The following is a 12564-nucleotide window of genomic DNA, read 5'->3' on the forward strand; positions in this document are numbered from 1 at the left end:
GAGGTGGTTCTTTGCAATGCCATCTCAAAAACCTTCAAAATCAGTGTCTCTTTCTTCTACTTCCTGTGTGTTGGTCTATCTATCCTCCTGACTTCCTCTTACCCTCTATGGTTTTCTCCCCTATATTCACTCCCTGTCAACTGATTGCTTGCTCCACCCCTTGGCTTTATTTAATCCTGTTTACAATATTCAAGCAAAAAGCTCTTGGATTCAAGGTATGTGCCAGTGCTGAGACACACCACAATTATGAACAGGTTTTTCCAGTAAACAACACAATCTTGGGGTACACAGTGTGATTAAATATCCTGCAATATAGTCCCCATTTTTTGTCTAAATAAAAAGAAAATATTTTTACCTCTAAAACAGAAAAACTATTTACAATAATGAAGCTATTTCTGCCAGGTTCTCCAGAATGTCCAGGTTGGCTATGTTTGGCAGTTTTAGGATGAAGTATTTTTGAGTTCAAAGTTTTGTAACCTGTTCCCATCAGTCTCGTATGAATGCAGCAACGTAAATGTCCTGAGAAGATTGTGGTGTGAAGCTGACATGTGGGTGGTATTTGTGAGCTTCGTGGAATCCTGACCAGATAGAAAGCAGCAGTCAACACAAAGGTGTCCACACTGCTTGCACAGAACCTGGAAGAGGAAGCGCCACGAGGCAGTTATGCGCAGCGGTTAGCATTACCACAGTCTGGGTGGATTCACTGGAGTCCTCAAGCGTTAGGAAGGGTCACAGCTTATTGCAGAAAACTTAAACATGTTAAAGGCCATGTCCAGCAACTCTCCAAAAGATCTGAGGACCAAAATGTAGTAAGTGCATCCAATTTTTATTAAGCACAAAAATTTATTAAGTACATAATTTTATTCCTACTTTCCTGCTTCAAACTCAAACCTGAAAATGCACACAGAAAGCTGGATGAAGCTTATTTCTAGGATTAGTCGGTACTCTGTGTGACTACGAGTATCACAACAGAAAGTTTCTTTATATATAATAATCTCATATATTTTGAGATAATATTTATAATTTTTGAGAAGTTTTTTTTTTTTTCTTTCATGCCATGTGATTTGATGTACAGGGGAAGGTTAATATGAGGGGAGGGGATTTCCCTTTTGGGAGTGGTAAAGGAGACAGGAAGTAGGAAGCAGAGAAGGGAGAAGTGGGAGGGAAAGAAGAAGGGTCACCCTTGGGATGCAAAGTAAAGAAACTGAAATAAAAAATATTTAAAAATAAAACAGGCATTAGATATTTTAATTGCTCTAATTAAAAGATGGAAAAAGATGGATGAGTTGCTCCAACACTGATTCAGAACAATGGACTCTAATTTGATATCAGGTCTGCAGGAGGCTCATTGTGTCATTTCTCAATGGCAAAGGGTTACCTTGCCTAACCCTTGTTGATCTGCATTCATTAGTTCAATAACTGGAGCCTTCTTTTTGGATTATGTCTAGAAAAAAAACATTGTTTCTAGGAACAGCTTGACTACAATTCCTTTGCAAATGATGACACATACAACAATTCAAACAAAGATCCACTGGCTATTAAAGATAAATATGAAATATCAGAATTATAATTATCATAATTAGTATTGAGCCTATCTCAGATAAGTCATTTAGCTTCTCATTTTCTGCTTCTATTTTCAGGCCATCTGAAAAAGTAACACTGGAGAGGGTCCTAATGTCTTGTAGAATGGTTAATAATTAATGCCTTGTATTATGTATTATTCTTAACTCTCTACTTGAGTAATACCCAGGTTAGTTACCAGATCAGATGGTTTCTCAGAATACCCACAGCTGGTGTGATTTCTCTGGATGCCCACAGCTGGTGTGATTTCTCTGGATGCCCACACCTGGTGTGATTTCTCTGGATGCCCACACCTGGTGTGATTTCTCTGGATGCCCACACCTGGTGTGATTTCTCTGGATGCCCACACCTGGTGTGATTTCTCTGGATGCCCACACCTGGTGTGATTTCTCTGGATTCCCACAGCTGGTGTGATTTCTCTGGATGCCCACAGCTGGTGGGATTTCTCTGGATGCCCACAGCTGGTGGGATTTCTCTGGATGCCCACAGCTGGTGTGATTTCTCTGGATGCCCACAGCTGGTGTGATTTCTCTGGATGCCCACAGCTGGTGTGATTTCTCTGGATGCCCACAACTGGTGTGATTTCTCTGTCCATGTGGTTGTTCCACACACACAGGAGTGCCAAATGTTTTTTAACAAAATCTCAAACTTCAAATTTAACAATAAAGATTTAGAGGCCAGTTTCAGGGGTGAAGGCCTCCTAGCTCAGAGAGGCATAGAAAGCACCCAGCTGATCTTCCTCCTCAGCTGATGTCCCCAAATAAAAAGATATTTTGCCATGTTGTCTTAAAAACCCCTCAAAATTAATGTTCCTTCTACTATGTTTCTACTTCCTATGTTTCCCTCTATCCATCCTCCTTGCTTGCTCTTAACTCTCTATGCGTTTCCTGTTCACTCATGGTCAACTGATTGTTTACTCCACCTCTTGACCTATAGTTGACTTTATCTAATCTTGTTTGCAACATTCAAACAGAACGTTGATGGATTAAATGCGTGTGTTAGGGATGAGCTATACTACAACAAGGAGGTGGTTTGTTTGTTTGTCTGTTTTTTGCAGTAAACAAAACCATCTTGGGTTTCACAGTCAGCTTAGATATCCTACAACATTCCACCATTTTTGTCTAAATGAAAGGGAAAGATTTTACCTCTAACACAGTAAAACTATTTACAATAATGAAGCTGTTTCTGCCAAGCTTTCCAGAATGTCCAACTTAGTTGTATTTGGCAATCTTAGGGTTAATTATTTTTGAGTTCAAAGTGATGTAAAATGTTTATGTCCATCTTCTATGAATTTAGCAATAAGAATGCCCTGAGCAGTTTATAGTCCAAAGGTGATCTTTGGGTGGTGTTTGTCAGCTTAATGGCAAACCTGCCACAGAACCTGGTGGCAGAAGAGGCATGGGAAATTTTCACTTATTGGTTAATGCTACCCAGATCCAGATAAATTAGTCATTTCAGGGCCCCATTATCTTCTAATAGGAGACCTTGAAGCTTACTGTTTGGAATTGGTTTATTGAAGAAAACCTTTTAAAAAACAAAGCAAGCCTCAACAGATACAAGAAGATCAAAATAATCCCTTATATCCTATCAGGTCACCATGGCCTAAAACTAGACCTCAACAACAACAGAAATAAGAAAAAGCCTACATACACATGGAAACTAAACAACTCTCTACGCAATGACAGCTTGGTCAAGGAAGAAATGAAAAAAGAAATTAGAGACTTCCTAAAATTCAATGAAAATGAAGGCACAACTTACCCAAATTTCTGGGCACAATGAAAGCAGTGCTAACAGGAAAGTTCATAGCACTACGTGCCTTCAGAAAGAAGTTTGAGATGTCTCATACAAATAACTTAACAGCACACCTAAAAGCCCTAGGAAAATAAATAAGCAGAGACACCCAAGAGGAGTAGCTGATTGGAAATAATCAAACTTAGAGCTGAAATCAATGAATTAGAAACAAAGAGAACAATTCAAAGAATCAGAGACCAAGAGCTGGTTATTTGAGAAAATCAACAAGATAGACAAACCCTTAGCCAAACTAACAAAAAGGCAAATCAGCAAAATCAGAAATGAAAAGGGGGACATACAACAGACACTGAGGAAATCCAAAACAATCATTAGGTGTTACTACAAAAGCCTATATGCCACAAAATTTGAAAATCTTAATGAAATGGACAATTTTCTTGATAGATTCCATTTACCAAAATTAAATCAAGATCAGGTATATATCCCCCAAGGAAATAGAAACAGTCATCCCTGCCAAAAAAAAAAAAAAAAAAACAGGACCAGATGGTTTCAGCACAGAATTCTACCAGACCTTCAAAGAAGAGCTAACTCCAATTCTCTTCAAACTCTTCCACAAAATAGAAACAGAAGGAACATTACCAAACTTATTCTATGAAGCCACAGTCACCTTGATACATAAACCACACAAAGACCCAACAAAAAAAGAAAACTTCAGACCTATCTCTCTTATGAATCTTGATGCAAAAATATCAATAAAATACTTGCAAACCAAATCCAAGAATGCATAAAAGATATTATCCACCATGACCAAGTAGGCTTCATCCCATGCATGCAGGGGTGGTTCAATATATGGAAATCCATCAGTGTAATCCATCACATAAAAAAAAAAAAAACATTTAAATGCTATATTCAGCAGATCTCCAAAGGATTTGAGGACCAAAATTTATTAGGTATATCCTGCAACAATGAGCAGGGAACTCTTAAATATAATAGATTTCATAACTGGTAAAACAAAATAAAACTGGCCTAGGTACCCAATGAGGACTTTTTAGAAACATATTAGCATGTTTTTACAGGTTAATGGAAAGAGCTATTAGCAGTTAAGAAAAACTTTCATAGGAAGGATAAATAAATCATCACATGGCATGAGCACGTTAATCCATTACCCAATAACAAGTGGTCAGCCCTAAAATCATTTTCAAATGAGCAACGCTAACTAATTCAACGGGCTACCAATAATTTATATCTATATCTGTGAGTGTGTCTCTCTGTTTTTGTTTCTGTGTGTGTGTGTGTGTGTGTGTGTGTGTGTGTGTGTGTGTGTTTAAAATTAAAGACCTAACATATTTGATGGATGGTGTGTTGTTTTGGAAAAGAATGGTTTCCATAAGCTCGTCTGTTTGAAGGCCTAGGCACTACTTGAAAAAGATTAGGAGGTGTTGCTTGTTGGAGGAAATGTGTTGCTGGGATAGTCTTTGAGATTTCAAAAGCCCATGCCACTGTGATAATAAACCAAACCTCTGAAACTGTAAGAAAGTTCCTGCTATACCAGGAACAACCAGTTTAGACTCTTAACTTCTCCAAAACCCCCTGAGCATCAGGTCTCCTTGGGCCTGCTTAGCTACCCCGAGCTGTCTACTGCCTGCCCTCCTCCGCCTCCAGCTCCAATGTGCAGCCAGCCCTCTGTGCCAGCCTTTACCAAAACTGCCGTACCACATAGCCTTCCTACTGAATCCTAACCTGAGAAATCTGAGAGAATGTCAACTTTGTATGTAAAACAAACCAGGAACACGAGAGAAGGGATCTTTTGAAGAATGAATTAGAACAGATAACCAAGTATTAAAATTTGATCAATTGGTAATAGTGGCAGGGATGAATTACATATTTCCTAAAAAGAAGTCATGGCCAATCTAATGGGCCATTCTGGAAAATGGAAGGGGGTGGATTGTAAAAAAAGTTTTATGATTTTAAAACCAATGATTCATTCCAGGACTCTTGTAATCTCTTCCGCTACACATTCAGAAGAATGATATTAGAACCACACTTACCTCCCTGCATATTTAGTCACCTCCAAGTAGATCACTGAAGTCCTAAAACTACTAGAAGAAAACATAGGCAGTTGCCTACAAGATAAAAAATTTAAGAAAGAACTTTCTGAATAAGTCTTCATTCATACAGGAATGAAAGCTAATAACTGACAAAGTAGATCACATAAAGCTAAGAATCTTTTCAGCAATGAAATGATCAATCAAGCAAAGACGAAGCCCACAGGGTGGAAGAGAATATTTGCCAACTATACATCTGGTAGAAGCTTAGTATTCAGAATCCATAGGGAACTCAAAACAAAGAAATAGTCTACCAAGGAAGCAAGTGGCTCACATGAAGACTGGCAAGAGATATATAGAGAGGATTCAAAATGAAGAAATAAAAATGGCTAAAATATATATATTTTAAAAAAATGTTCGACATTCTTAGAAGTTAGTGAATTTCAAATTAAAATGTGCTTTGATATGTCATTGATTACAGATCAGAAAGGTAAAGATCAAGAAAAGAAATGACAACAAATGCTGGAGAAGATGTTTGGAGAAGGGAACCCTCATCTACCTTTGGTGGGACTGCAAACTAGTTCAATCAGTATGGAAGTAAGGATGGAGAATTCAGGAACCTAAAAGCAAATTTACAGTAAGACCCAGGAATACGACTCGTTGGTATATATCTAAAGGATACAACATCGGACTCTTCATATACTTGCTTATGCTTATTGTCATTCTATTCACAACATCAAGGAAGGGAAAACAAACTAAATGTCCTGTATGTACTGCATGGATTGAAAGTGTGCTACATACACACACAATGGACTAGAACTTGGCTGTAAAGAGACAGTGTTCCTTTAACAACGTCATCTCATGACATGTTGTTACTCCTAGACAGGTCATGTTGACAGTCTCCCACACTCCACCCAGCTGGGCTAAAGTCCCAAAGAGAAATAATGGAGCAAGGTCACTCAGTTGAGGCTCAAAGGTGTCGTTGTTTGGCTTCCTTTTATAAAGGGAATGGCCATGCATGCCTCAGCACACACTTGGGAGAAAGTCCAGAGACCCCTCCAAGATGCTGGTGGTCCTGCTCACAGCAGCCTGCTGGCCCTGAGCACAGTGTCTGTCTTACCTGCAGGTATAAACAAATAGCAGTTGGAGCTGAAAATTTTTAAGGGAGGGGAAAAGGAGGAAAGAAAGGACAGAAATGGGTGAGAGAAACCAGACGGCCCATTCTATGTTTAGGAAATTGCTGCCCCTACTGTAAAGAGGCATGGAAAAGTGGTCAGATTTTGTTGAGAACATCCTCAGGACTGGAAAGAATATCGGGAGTAGACAGCCTTGTGACATAGTAGGTGCCAGATACATGATACAGATAAACCTATCAGAATTAGTCTAAAGGCGCAGAATTAGAGAATGAACCCAATGCTTTAGTCACTGAAGAACAAGTATCAGAGCCCAGTTAACATATTTTATTTAAGCACATTCAGAATTCAAATAGGTGTCAAGCAGAACAAGTTTAGATTTTTAGATGTGTACTCTGAAATTTCCATCTTGAATATATGAAGGATTAATGAAGAAACAAATTGGTGAGACAAATTCTCAATGTGACTTTGAAATATGCAGAAAATTAGGAATAGGGAGCAGTTTCTTAGCAGCTATGCAGAGAGGATAAAAATCAGTTTTGTTTTGAGCTGGAAAACAGCTCAGGGAACCCCAAATGCTCTTCCATCCCAGTCTTTAGCAGAAAAATCTCAGAGAATTACTGATGAGCTCAGTTGTATTTGGAAGTTGGGGTCTAGAGGTCACATTTTCTGGTAGGACATTGGGACATCAGTAAGATTTGAAAGATTGTGATCTTAGTTTCCTCTTCATGTCACGCTTTTGTTATTGTTGCTGCTGCTGTTTATTTCCCCTAGGTAGCAGCACTGATGGAAACGCTGGAGTGCATGACGGTAAAGTGCAAACCATTGTCCTTGCGTGCAGGTTAATTGTCTATATTTCGGTGTGTAATCTCATTTTGTGTGTGTGTGTGATTATTGATATTTAATATTTATTTATCTTTTAGTTAAACAGTGGTCATTCCTAAAACAACTGTATACCCAAATCACTACATGGAGACTAGGATTTATTTAATTAAACTGGAGCACAAAAACAAACAAACAAACAAACAAAAAAAAAAAAAACCTGGAGCACAATGCTGGGCAATAATTACTCCAAGCTAAACCTCCAAGCCCGCCTAGCTTCCTCACATTTAGATTTCCCACATTACACTTGCTTTGTAGTCATATCCAAGGTGTGGTTCATTTCTCCTGATGTTTCCCAGTACTCTCCACTCTCATTTCTCCTTCCTCTCGCTTATTTCTTTTCACCTCCAGAGCAGGATGTCCCACCCTATTCTCTTCATTGCTCTGCATTACCTTATTGTTTTTATAGACAATACAGAGAACAAATGGTGGCATGTTTACACAAACTTGAGACAGGTGGTGCTTAGAAGAATCATTACTATGCAATATCTGGACTGAAACCAGATAGTGGGCTAGAGAAATCAGCCTTTGAATGAACAAGGCTAAACAGTATATATTTCAGAAGCACATTGTACCAACCACACTGAAAGCTTCTATTCTGAATTTTCACTTCATCTCATGTTTCATTCTTAGAATGAAACGAGTCCTCTACTGTCAGGCAAGATGAAATGCAATCCATTATCCTTGCTGATTAATTATCTGTGTTTCAGTTTGACCTCTCATCATAGTGTGTGTGGGAGGACTGAGATAGAAATCTATAAATATTATTTTCTCTATGCATACAATAAATGTTCCCTAACCTCGGTGTGGGAACATGATTGACTTCAGCAAAGTGAATGAAGGAGAGACCAAGCTTCCATAACAGCAAAAGAAATCTGGTCTTGTTTCCACCCAAAATGTTTACTGTGAGATGAGGTAGTAACCAAAGTATCTTAATGCTGACTCCTCTGGCAGTGAGAACATCCATGCTTCCTTTTTACTTGGTGTTAGTGTACATAATTATCGAGCTTCATGAACAAGATTGAGCAAAACTTGCCTTTCCCGGATTCCTCATTGCCTCCCCAGTTATTACTTGACTGACTTTGATTTAAAAAGGAGACAAATTGACACTAGGAATTTAGTGAGTTTGTTGGACACCGTCATTACTCTTCTCTTTTTCAGTGTTTTAGTGTACAAATAGAAGGTTTTAAGCAGCAAGTTATACTTGGCTTTTCCAGTTTTCTCATGCTCTCCAGTTACTATGTATCTCTCTGAGATTTTAAACAATACTTAGGAACAGGGAGCAGCTCCTTATTAATTTTTAAGGGAAGATAAAAATTAGTTTTATGTTTTGAGCTAGAGAAAAACATCACAAGCAAACCCCACATGCTCTTGCATCCCAGTCCCTTCCCAGAAGAATTTCAGAGACTGACTATTGAGCTCAGTTGTGCTGGGAAGTCACATTTTCTGGTAGGAAATCTGTAAACTCGAAAAGATTGTGTCTAAGTTTTCTCTTCATCTCATGATTTTTGTCTGTTTGTTTGTTTCCCCTAGAGAGAGGCTTTTCAATCCTGGAAAAAGGTAAAGTTCAATCCATTACTCTTGCATGCAGATGAGTTCTCTATGTTTCAGTGGGTCATGTCATCTTATTTTGTGTGTGTGTTTAATGTGTGTGTAATTATTAATATTTAATGTTGATTTATGTTTTAGTTAAACAGTGGTCATTCGTAAACCAGCTGTATACCCATATCACCACACAGAGACTAGGATTTATTTAATTAACCTGGAACACAATGCTGGGCAATAATTACTCCAACCTGACCCTCCAAGCCCTCATAGCTTCCTCACATTTAGATTTCCCACATTACACTTGCTTTGTAGTCATAGCCTAGGTCTGGCTCATTTCTCCTGATGTTTCCCAGTACTCTCCACTCTCATTTCTCCTTCCTCTCACTTCTTTCTCCTCACCTCCAGAGCAGGATATTCCACCCTCGAGGTCAGCAAAATGAGTCCTCTACTGTCAGGCAAGATGAAGTGCAATCCATTATCCTTGCTGATTAATTTTTTTTGTGTTTCAGTTTGTCCTCTCATCATAGTGTGGGTGTGGGTATGTGATAGAAATATATAAATATTATTTTCTTTATGCATACAATAAATATTTCCCAACCCTGGTGTGGGAACATGATTGACTTCAGCAAAGTGAATGAAGGAGAGACCAAGCATCCATAACAGTAAAACAAATCTGGTCCTTTTCCACCCAAAATGTCTACTGTGAGATGACACAAAAACCAAAAATGTCTTAAAGCTGACTCCTCTGTCAATGAGAATGTCCATGCATCTGAAAGAATCAGACTAACCCTGTATTCTATATTTTTAATTGTCTTATAATCTGTATTTTTACACTCATTTTAAACTAATATCTCTCAGTATTTTTCCAGAGAACAGGATAATGTAACAGCCATGGACCCTAGCCATGTGCACGAATGGAGATAAGGAAGTGAGCAAGCAAAGATCTCCACCCTGTTACAGAAGAATGGCCAGGCCTGCGCTTGTGAGATAACATTGCCTAGCAACCAACCCAGATGGCCCTGTTCCCCTCCCAAATAATCCCTAATCGTTTTGAAGGCGTGTAGCCCTGCTTCCCAGGAAAACCACAGGATGTACCAAAAGCTTTCCTAACTTTAAAAATGACCAAATCTGCATATAGCTGGGCATTCCAAGCGTGACTTAAAGATCAGATATCCCCCAGATGTCAGGGGCAGGACTGATCGGACGTGGCTCCCAAAATAGACCAACTATTTTAAAAGTCAACCCCTTCATTCAATCCTGTGCTGTCAAGTCTGTAACCCCGTGCTTCCCCACGTTTTTTCCTTTAAAACCCCAAGGCTTTTGTTCCTCACGGCTGTTCCCTGTTGGCTTGGAGAGCTGCCCCATCCCACATTAGCTTGAATAAACCTCTTGCATTTGCATCAATTTGGTCTCCGAGTTTCCTTTAGCTGTCTCCTCATTAGTTGGGCTTCCCCTGGACCTAACACTTCCTTTTTATTTGGTGTTTGTGTACATAATTATTGAGCTTCATGAAAAAGATAGAGAAAAAATTGATTTTCCCAGATTCCTCATTGCCTCCCCAGTTATTACTTAACTGACTTTGATTAAAAAAAAAATTGACACTAGGTATTTATATTTAGTGCATTTGATGGACACCGTCATTACTATTCTCTTTTTCAGTGTTTTAGTGTACAAATAGAAGGTTTTAAGCAGCAAGTTATACTTGGCTTTTCCAGTTTTCTCATGCTCTCCAGTTACTATGTATCTCTTTGAGATTTTTAAAAATACTTAGGAACAGGGAGCAGTTTCTATTAGTTTTTGGTCCTTATTAGTTTTTCAGGGAAGATAAAAATTAGTTTTATGTTTTGAGCTGGAGAAAAATATCACAGGCAAACCTCACATGCTCTTGCATCCCAGTCCCTTCCCAGAATTTCAGAGACTCAGTTGTGCTGGGAAGTCACATTTTCTGGTAGGAAATCTGTAAATTCAGACAAATTGTGATGTGAGTTTTTTCTTCATCTCATGTTTTTTCTTTGTTTTTTTGTTGTTGTTGTTGTTGTTTATTTTTCCTAGAGAGAGGCAGTCATGGATGGTGTTAGGAAACGTGCGAATGTGAAGGTTACACGCGGGTCCACAAATCACACCACGAGATCGGTTCCACGTGGGAGGTTTATTAAGGGAAGGGGGTGAGGGGAGCAGAGACAGAGAAAGGAAGAGAGAGAAGGAGAGAGAGAAGAAGAGAGGAAGAGAGATAAAGAGAGAGCATCAGGGAGCGGAAGAGGAAAAAGAAGAGAGAGAGGGGAGGGTTCCAGTTCTCTTATAGGGTGATCAAGGGCATGCACAGATAATTCCAGGTGGTCAGGGTGTCTTCGCAAATGCCTGATAACCAGTCTATGGGGCTGCCTGTAGAAGTGCCTGCTTACTGATCCCAACAGATGGCAAGGAGGTAAAGTGCAATCCATTACCCTTGCATGCAGATAAGTTGTCTGTGTTTCAGTGTGTCATGTCATCTTATCTTGTGTGTGTGTATATGTGTATGTGATTATTAACCTTTAGTATTGATTTATCTTTTAGTTAAACTATGGTCATTCCTAAACCAGCTCTATACCCAGATCACCACACAGAGACTAGGATTTAATTAACCTGGAACACAATGCTGGGCAATAATTACTCCAACCTAAACCCGAAAGCCCACACAGCTTCCTCACATTTTGATTCCCCACATTACACTTGCTTTTTAGTCATAGCCTAGGTCTGGTTCATTTCTCCTGATGTTTCCCAGTACTCTCCACTCCCAATTCCCCTTCCTCTCACTTCTCTCTCCTCGCCTCCAGAACAGGATGTGTTACCCTATTCTCTCCATTGCTCTGCATTGCCTTGTTATTTTTATTGGCAATACAGGGAACAAATGGTAGCATGTTTACACAAACTTGAGACAGGTGGTGCTTAGAAGAAGCATCACAATGGAATGTCTGGATTGAAACCAGATAGTGGGCTAGAGAAATCAGCCTTTGAATGAACAAGGCTAAACTAGATGCCTTCCACAAGAACATTGTACCAACCACACTGAAAGCCTGTATTCTGAATTTTATCTTCATCTCATGTTTTATTCTTAGAGGTCAGCAAAATGAGTCCTCTAATGTCAGGCAAGATAAAGTGCAATCCATTATCCTTGCTGATGTTGTGCCTGAATGGAGATAGCCCAAAAGACCACCATCAGGAGTTGAGTCCATTGCAAAACACATGAGGATCTTTTTATTACAAATTATTACAAGCTGCAGCTTGGGCTCACACCTGTCACCACCAAAGTGGTGAGAGCTGAGAGACCTGTTCTCAGGCTAGCTGCGTAATTTAAAGATTCTGGTCCCTCCCAGCATGACCAAAGTTGGGGTGATTCTTGCTTCCCAAGCATTTGTTAGTCGAAAGAGCAAAGGGATGTTGCACTTTGAATTGTTTGGTTATAGGAAGGTCCCAAACCATTAATGATCTGTTGTCCCTCCCTAGGGTGACGGGCCTTTTTCCTAGCAACTTTATCTCTAGTGGGCAAGAAAAGAATGCAGTAAGACTAGTTCTTCCCTTCAGGGCATTACTGGACATGTCTTCCATGTCCAGTAGCTAGCCTTCATTCAGGCTTTAAACTTTAAAGC

At 39.3% G+C, this 12564-nt stretch overlaps 1 long non-coding RNA gene across 1 annotated transcript in view; it reads left to right on the plus strand.

Moving 5' to 3' along the window:
- LOC132654312 (uncharacterized) overlaps nucleotides 1-10319 on the plus strand; it is a 29045-nt gene extending 18726 nt beyond the window's left edge. Inside the window, exons 2-4 of the long non-coding RNA XR_009591987.1 lie at nucleotides 5857-6012; nucleotides 8924-8950; nucleotides 9797-10319. This is a non-coding gene — a long non-coding RNA (uncharacterized LOC132654312). The remainder of the gene's footprint in view (nucleotides 1-5856; nucleotides 6013-8923; nucleotides 8951-9796) is intronic.
- The last annotated feature ends 2245 nt before the right edge of the window (nucleotides 10320-12564 follow it).

Source organism: Meriones unguiculatus, chromosome 5 (assembly GCF_030254825.1).
Source record: "Meriones unguiculatus strain TT.TT164.6M chromosome 5, Bangor_MerUng_6.1, whole genome shotgun sequence".
NCBI classification, from domain to species: domain Eukaryota; kingdom Metazoa; phylum Chordata; class Mammalia; order Rodentia; family Muridae; genus Meriones; species Meriones unguiculatus.